This window comes from Dipodomys ordii, unplaced genomic scaffold, assembly GCF_000151885.1.
Source record: "Dipodomys ordii isolate 6190 unplaced genomic scaffold, Dord_2.0 Scaffold101, whole genome shotgun sequence".
Taxonomy (NCBI): Eukaryota; Metazoa; Chordata; class Mammalia; order Rodentia; family Heteromyidae; genus Dipodomys; species Dipodomys ordii.
Genome location: NW_012267317.1, coordinates 1,605,977 through 1,614,890, shown reverse-complemented (window position 1 = coordinate 1,614,890; position 8,914 = coordinate 1,605,977). Strand labels below are relative to the sequence as shown.

The 8,914-nt window shown below is 59.3% G+C and overlaps 1 protein-coding gene across 1 annotated transcript in view; it reads left to right on the top strand.

Annotated features, from left to right (window-relative positions):
• The window catches only part of Dpp6 (dipeptidyl-peptidase 6), a 196,405-nt gene that overhangs the window by 141,521 nt on the left and 45,970 nt on the right, over positions 1-8,914 (top strand). The window lies entirely within an intron of this gene.

Sequence of the window (8,914 nt, the reverse complement as noted above, 5' to 3'; positions counted from 1 at the left end):
GGGGAGCACGGGGGAGGTGATGCAGGGAGCACGGGGAGGTGATGCAGGGAGCACAGGGAGGTGATGCAGGGAGCATGGGGGAGCACGGGGGAGGTGATGCAGGGAGCACGGGGGAGGTGATGCAGGGAGCACCGGGAGGTGATGCAGGGAGCACAGGGGAGGTGATGCAGGGAGCACGGGGGAGGTGATGCAGGGAGCACAGGGAGGTGATGCAGGGAGCATGGGGGAGGTGATACACGGATGTCTGTGTCATGTGACTCCAGACCCCTGGCGCCACCCTGCCCTGTCTTGGAAGTTCAAGTTCACTTAACACACTGGCCACCCAGCCCTCCGCTGGGCATTGCTCAGAGGTCACTGTGGAGGGGCCAAGTAGTGATACTCAGGCAAGGCCCTGAACAGGAGCCAGAGTGCGATTGGCTCTGTTGTGATCAGGCACCAGTGTGGCGGCACGGTCAGTCCCGTGGCGTCCGGCGGGGCGGGTGGACGCCCTCCCATCTCAGACGGAGAATCCTAGAGGCGCACCTGCAAGAAAAGGCAAAAGAAGACACAACCTTGGGGGAGGGAGGAGTCATGCTTTAAAAAAATGCTCCCAAAACCTCGGGAGGGATAGAAGCCAAGATGCCCAGAAGCCTACAGCTCTCGTCACTCCACAGGCTGGCACAGAGCAGTGGGACGAATGCCTTCAGGCAGGAGAAACTCCAGCATCGCCAGGGCCAGCACACCTGCCTTCAGGCAGGAGAAACGCCAGCATCGCCAATAGCAAGGAAGACGCCGGGTGGGGCAGGCTCGGGTGGGAGGCGGGGCCATTCACCGGTCGTCCGCCGGGCTGGCGCATGCGCCTCAGAAGACTACACTAATATTCCTGTAGTCATGGAGCCAAAATGCCAGGGGCCCTGTGCCGCGGTGAGGCTCGTCAGCACCCTAGGACTCCTCCTCTGTGAACCCTCGCTCTGTGTGGGGACACTGGGAGAGGAGGGTCAGGCGGCCTCTCGTGGGCAGACCCTTGGCTGTGTAGAGCAGAGCAAACCCCACAGGGACAAAGGGCCCCACTGTTGGAGCAAGTGGGGAGTAGACAGGACCACACAGCTGCCATCAGGAAAACTAGGGGTTGTCTCAGAAAACATCCATGTTGGGAAGGACTGAGAATGGCAGCCCCACGCAGCTCAGCTCCACCTTGGCAGGCAAAGGGCACTGTGGGGGCATGGGCACCGAAAATGCTGTGGGTGGAGAGGAACGAGAGGACTCCATTATCCCCCCCCCAGCCCATCCCATGGCTCTGAGCGTCTCACATACAAGCCCAGCAGCACTGACAGAGCAGACACCGCCAGCTCCGCTGCCTCTTCAGGGCTCAGGTGCCCGGGAGCTGGGTGTTGATGTACGATACAGCAGATGGCCAGCAGCGTTGCTTTGAAGACACATTGCTTTGTGCTGATGTATGTGTCTACCCATTATTATGCATGTCTTTACATGTCCTGTTCAGATGGAGTGCAGTCACCCATCCAGGACTGGTCCTGGTTGCCTGACAACCACAGGTCCCAAAGAGATTGTGGAGCCTGAGAAAAAACTCAGCACCGTGTTCAGGTGCCCCTGGACCAGGCCGCGGGGCCTGTGGCCCCACCACCTGCAGACTTGGCTGACAAAGGCCCTGAGGCCTCTCCCTTCAGTTTCCTTTTACTTCTGCTTCTGTATTTTGATCCCACTGGCCAGGTTTTAGAGCCGCAGAGGGCCTGGTCCAGCGCCCTCACCGGTCCCTGCAGGCCTCTCTAGTTTCTAGCTTTGCTCTGTACCAACCTTGCCCCCTGTAGAATGCACTGGGCACTTGTTTTCCCTTCTGCCTTTTGTGAAACATGATGTTCTTTTTGTATGGCATAGCTTCATTTTGCACCGATGGTGCAGAGATGGAGATATTCGTGGAGATGTGCAGATGTGTGAACTACAGACTCAGGTGCACCTGTGGGTACAGACACCCACACATGTAACAGCTGGAGATGTAAGTTTTCACTTCTTCCCCATTTTCCACCAGAACTACATAGTGACCCTGCATGGCCATGTGTGTGTGTGCTCAGCATGTGGTGCCTAACTACACACAGCACCATGCCACACACGGCACCCACAGATGGCCGCACACGGCACCCACAGATGGCCGCACACGGCACCCACAGATTGCCGCACACGGCACCCACAGATTGCCGCACACGGCACCCACAGATTGCCCACACAGCACCCACAGATGGCCGCACAGGGCACCCACAGATGGCCACACACTGCACCCACAGATTCCGCAGTTCCTGAGCCTCTCACATTCTCGAGGCCCCTGCCCCCAGGCTGCCCCTCACAGTATCCACTGCACACCCCACACTGGCTCAGCCTTCTTCCTTTCTGATTTACGTGGAACATGGTCTATGACTAGTTCCTCTAAGGTTGTCAGAGCAAGGCAGACAGTACAAAATGGCAGAGTCCTCATGCTCAGTGGTCTGAACTCTCCCACCCCTTCCACCACCTCATCCCCTCCCTCCACCTACATTCTCCATCGCTACCTCCAACACCACTGCCTCCTTCCTCTCCACTTCCTCTGTCTTCACTATCCTTACCTCCACCATCTCCACCATCACCATCACCACCATCACCACCATCACCACCACCATCATCACCACCACTGTCATAACCACTCCATCGCCACCATCTCCACCACCATCTCCACCATCATCTCCACCATCATCTCCACCATCAACTCCATCATCTCCACCATCGCCACCACTGTCATTACCACTCCATCGCCACCATCCCCTCCATCCCCACTCTCTCTGCCGTCACCACCATATTGCCCCTCCACCTCTCCCCTCCACCCCTCCCCTCTCCCGGTCTCTGCTACTCCACATCCTGTGCCTGAGGGGCTCTTCACCTGAGCAGGCTGTACTGGCTAATGCACAACTGTAATGTTTCCCATGGTGAACAATGACTTGACGCTGGCTGCACGTAGAGCTGCTGGTAGAACCAGACCTGGGCGGAGGCCGCTGACACCGAAGCCACTGCTCCCATGTGCAGAGCCGCCACACCTCCCCTCTGTGCTCTGTGTTGAGATTCCGGGCGGCCTGGCCCGGCAGGGAAGCCCGCTGGCAGCGCGTCTCTCCTTGCTGCTCCCCTTCATCAGGGGACGGACACCTGGACATAGCAGCCCCGTTGTGGCACCACAGAACGGCCCTTCTCAGCACAGTGGTCTTCACCTGAAATGGAGGGCACTCCACTTTCAGTCTAAAGATGTCCCCCCTCCACCCTCACATCTCTGGCTTGCCTCTGTCTCCATCCTAACAACTGTCAGAAGATGTACAGCGGAAACTGGCCTTCCCTGGTGCGAACTGGAGTTACCTGGTGTGAACTGGCGTGAACTGGTATTACCTGGCGTGAACTGGTGTTACCTGGTGTGAACTGGTGTTACCTGGCATGAACTGGGAGCGATCTTGGTGTGAGCTGCAGTTGTGTAATGCACTCACACAAGCTGACCTTGGAGGAAGCCCATCCATCTCTGTGTTAGGGTGACCATCTGGGCACCTCCATGTTCAGATGAGCTGGCCGTAGGGAGCGCCAGCCCTGGGTGCCGTCCCCGCCACACACCCCTGCGTTTGCTGTGCTGGACAGGTCATCCTTTCTATTCACCAGGGAGGGGAAGTTCTTGGGGAAGACGTGGGGAGCATAGAAGCACCAGGCAGAGAAAGTGAAGCTCTGTTCTATAGACGTGTTGACCTGGCCCTTAACCCCTAGTATAACCCTACCCTACCCCTCACCCTAACAGCCACAGCCGGTCAGAGGATTCTGAGCTTTCATCCGTACAAGTACCTAGTTCAGGAAGTCGGGAGTCTTGAGGCTAGGCTTTCTGGATAAATACGTTTCCGTGCTGTCCCTCACCATGGCCCGTGTGAGAGGGGCTATGAAACAGAGACAACAGGCCGTTTGGCAGGTTAGTGACCAGAGAGGGCATCGGAAAAAACAGCACCTGACTCTGCCTGGCCTGGCCTGGCGGATGAGGCGCTCGGCTGGCTGGCAGGCGCTCAGCCACAATACAACCTTGGCATCTGGTTCTGTCAGCAACACACTGGAGCAGGGTTCACCAGGCTGTGTCACAAGGCCGGTAAGCAGGTGACGGCAAGCCCAGAGGACGCAAGTGAGCACACAGGCACATGGATCTGACGGGGTCTGTGGGAGAGTGACACTTGGCAGTGCACCGAGAGCCACGTGTTGAAACAGGTCAGGTGTGCCCTGAGGTGTGCATGAACGAAATTCACACCTGGCAGCACTGGGCCTCTGTCCTCCTGGCTTCCCAGTCCTAGGATTCTGCTGTTTTCAGGGTCTTCCCCCTCTCTACAACTCACAGGGATGGCAGGGAGGCCCCGGGGAGCAGATGCCCTCACAAAGTCACGCCTCATCCCTACAGAGACAGCTTCCAAGCCCGCGACTCCTGCTGTGGTGTTCTACTCTGCCCCAGCCTCCCAGGGATCCTCAGGGCCAGTAGAGATAGCCTGAGTTCCTGCTCTGTGCCCAGTTCTCTGCTCAGTTGGGTCAGTGGGGGACTGAGACGAGGAAGCCACAGAAGTAAGTGCCTACCCGTCTTCTTCCTGTAATCTGCCTGTGTGCCATGGCCAGCCAGTACCCCGTTAATGCATTTGTGCACACCTGCACACCACCTAGCGTGTTTCCTCAGGAGTTTGTACGCTCATTATGGCTTCCACGGGTAAGGGGAACCACGGCGCCTTTGTTTCTCCGGGCCTGATGTACTTCACTTAACGTGACGTTTACCCCGCGCTACCAATAGTCGACTGCCCGTGTCAGGGCTGCTGAGACGAGACATGAGCAGTTCCTGTGAGTCTCAGAATGTTTTGCTTCTCTCTCATCTCAACATGGCGCCGTCCTGCAGAGCTGGCGCTTCAGGCCCTGTTGAGCCCTGATGTCTGCAGCAACAGCTGCCTCACATCCTGCTTCCCGCTCTCCTCCCCTGTTCCCTGAGCACTCCAGCGCCGGCCTCCATTTCCTCCTTGGAAGAACACTGTGAATCGCTCAGTTGGAGACGATGTGGGGGCTTCCTGCTCCTTGCTTTCTCCCCGTGACTGGGCCTGGGCTGATCTGGCACCAAGGCCTCGGATCCCCGATGCCGCCTGCCCGCTCTAGGCAGGGGTGGGGGGGGGCGAGCCCGGAAGACACAAGCAGCAAGGCAAGGCGAGCTCTGAGATCTGTGCGCTTCCTCTAGAGTCTGCCTCTGGCACCCTCAGCCAGTGGGTAGCTGGGCAGTCTTCCTCCTGCAGCACCCACAGCTGGAGGCTTGGTCTCAGGATTCTTCAGCCCTGCTGAGGGGCGGGGTCGAGCCTGGAGAGAGGGCGCCCACTCTCCGTCTGAACCTCAGCCAGTGTTCATCGTTGGTGGCACGGCGACTTCCCATGAGTTTCTGGTGCCTCCACAGCCCCGGCAAAGCTGGTCAAAGCGGGCCAGACACCACCGCCTTGTGGCAGCCTCACGCGTGCGGGTCTCCACGTGCGGGGGCCGTGCTTGTACCTCTGCGTCCCCTGACACGCTCCCCGCGCCCCTTAGGAATCCTGGACACGGGCAGGCCTTGGTGACACAGCCACCCCGCTTCTCCCCGGCCCCTTGTGGGCTGATGGACGGGCAGAGGGGCGGCAGGCACAAAGGGCATCAAGAATCCCTACTCAGCTGGGGACTTCCGGTGGCAGAGGCCTCCCAAAGCACACCCCTAAGGTCCTAATCATCATTACGAGTTCTTCCTTCCTCTGCCTCACAGTACAAACCAGGGCAGGAAAAATGAGAGACAGAGGCAGAGAGAGAGAGGGAGGGAGAGAGGCCTGATTTATTGGACCAGACCTTTTCTGTGGTGCTCAGGGACTGCCTTGGGAGCAGAGGCTCCTCCAGAGCCTCGTTCTGACGCCCGAAGCCGGGTGGCGTCTACCTCCCAGGCTCTGGGACCAGCAATCTGCTTTGAGATTAACCATAAGATGGCTGTGTGGGGCGTACAGCACTAGCGATGCTACAGGGCACCCCCCCCCACGGCAGGCCACCCCCGAGGGCGCGGCCTGACGCCGCTTCGTGGCCTCCGCTCCCCAGGCATCCCCACGGCAGGCCACCCCCGAGGGCGCGGCCTGACGCCGCTTCGTGGCCTCCGCTCCCCAGGCATCCCCACGGAGCTCGCTAACCAGGGAGGGGTGGTCTTCGTCTGAGCGCGTCCACGCACAGGGCCCCGTCCACCAAGTGAGGAACTAGAAGGGCACGGGAGGATGCATGTCACTGCTGACGTCCAGGACAGTGATGTGTGTGGAAGACAACGCATCAGCTCACCCAGGGCACCGGGCGGGCGCACCAATAACTGAGTTCACAAACAGGAAAGGCTTCTCCCTCCTCCGTGGGGGACCCTCGATGCAGACGGCCACCCTGGCATTCCTGCCTTTTCTCCTGGACTTCACGCAGACGCAGGGTGCTGGCGGCATGCATGGGCAGCCACATGGCTTCACGTCCATGGCTGGATGTGGGGTCCACCCCCCAGTAGCACCCCGGCTCATCACGGGCACGTGCTGGCACCCAGGGTCCTTCAAGCTTCTGATCGCTATCTGCTGTGGATTTGGACATCACCAAAAGTAAAAGGTTTTCCTCGAGAGCAGAGCATGCATTCTCCCCTCCCCCCCCCCGCCCCCCTCTCTCTACATTTAAGGACCCGTGCGTTTTTAATGTCCATCTGTACGTGAGCGAACAGGTGAATCTCATATTTTAAATTCTGCTTCTGGGTTAGAGGCAGCGAGAGACAGGACGGGGGGGGTTGGGGGGGAAGTGTCTTTGAGAAAAGGGGTTGAAAGGGCACATTGCCTGTGGAGAATGAGGATCCACGGGGCAGGGCCCAGACCCGTGGCCCGCAGGCCATGGTACAGGTGATGGCCGCAGGAATGGCCACGTTTGGGGCATCTTGGCACTGAGAGGGTTGAAGCTGTGAATGTCGGATTGTGCGTGCTCCTTCCCTCTGCTTACAGTGACTTCTTCCCACCTTCTTAGCAAGCCCCCAGGACTGAGGTGGGCCTGGCCGGTGCACTCCGGCCCTTGCCAGACCACTGAGGCCAAGGCTTCTGTAATGTGCCACATGCTCTGGATCACAGTTGAGTTATTGAACACTTTGGTGAGCTGGTCGATTCGAGGAATGGGATTTCCCAACACGCAACAACTTAATTTCCTGGTCTAACTGAGACTTACTTCAAGGCGTTCGGTCCGTTAGTTTTTTCTGCATTGGAAATAATTACTAAATGTCACAACAATTCCAGCTGGTCTGGTGGATGAGCCACCATGATAAAAGATCTTGTGACACCACAGAGTGATTGTTCTGAACAGTAGATCTCATTAGAGATAAAGACAGGGGAGGGGACTGAATGAGGCTCACCGGCTTTAGAATATTCTGGGAATCCACTTGAGGCTATGCATTTCTGGCACGTATTTTTCTGACATTTGTTTCTTCTGAAATGTAAACCACAACCCTGTGGTGGGCGGCTCTGTGTGACAGGGCCAATCAGCAGGAGCACCAGCCAGCACGCCTTTTTGCAATTTTGGTTGTCTCTGAGTATAATTTTAAGGTTTGGGTGAAATCCTGGGAGTGACGCTTCAGATACCAAGCCAGGTGTGCCTGAAGCCCGGACCTGCACTGCTTTTCCTAATCAGATGAAGTCCCTAATTTGACTTTAAAGAAGAAGCACACAGCCTGTGCCTGCCCGAACCTTGCCATGGGTGAGGCTTTCTCCCCCCCACTCCTGCCTTCAGCCCGCCTTCTCGCTGAGAGGGGAGTCCTGGAGTTCTGTTGTGTGCTTTCCTTGGACTGTGGTATGGAATCAAAGTCAGTGAACATCATCAGCTGGGACCTGCGACCTCCACACCTGGGGACACCCACACACACCTGGGGGCAGCCCACGCCTGGAGCACCCCACACCCGGGGACACCCACGCCTGGAGTACCCCACACCCGGGGACACCCACACCCGGGGACACCCACACCCGGGGGACACCCACACCCGGGGACACCCACACCCGGGGACAGCCCACACCCGGGGACAGCCCACACCCAGGGGCAGCCCACACCCGGGGGCAGCCCACACCCAGGGGCAGCCACACCCAGGGACAGCCACACCTAGGGACAGCCACACCCAGGGGCAGCCACACCCAGGGGCAGCCCACACCTGGAGCACCCCACACCCAGGGGCAGCCCACACCCTGGGACAGCCACACCCGGGGACAGCCACACCCGGGGACACCCACACCCAGGGACACCCCACACTCCTGGGGGCAGCCCACACACCCAGGGGCAGCCCGCGTGGGCCCAGTGCTGCAGGCGGCTGAATGTCTGTGGCTCATGTGTAATGTTCCACTGGCCATCGTGCTTCCCATCTGTACACTGTGCGTGAGCCTAGGGAGCCTACCAGTGTCCCTACCATCCATGCTGACCACCAGTGTCCCTACCATCCATGCTGACCACCAGTGTCCCTACCATCCATGCTGACCACCAGTGTCCCTACCGTCCATGCTGACCACCAGTGTCCCTACCGTCCATGCTGACCACCACTGGCCCTGCATCTGGGCTCACGGGGTCAAGGTGCGCAAGATCGGGGTGTGTGGGGTCCGGGTGTGTGGGGTCCGGGTGTGTGGGGTCCAGGCACACGGGGTCAGGGCACGTGGGGTCCGGGCTTATGGGGTCCTGGCACGCAGGGTTAGGGCGCACGGGGTCAGGGCGCGCGGGGTCAGGGCGCGCGGGGTGGTCTGGGCACACGGGGTCAGGGCACGTGGGGTCAGGGCTCATGGGGTCAGGGCTCATGGGGTCAGGGCACGCGGGGTCAGGGCACACGGGGTCAGGGCACGCGGGGTCAGGGCGCACGGGGTCAGGGCGCGCG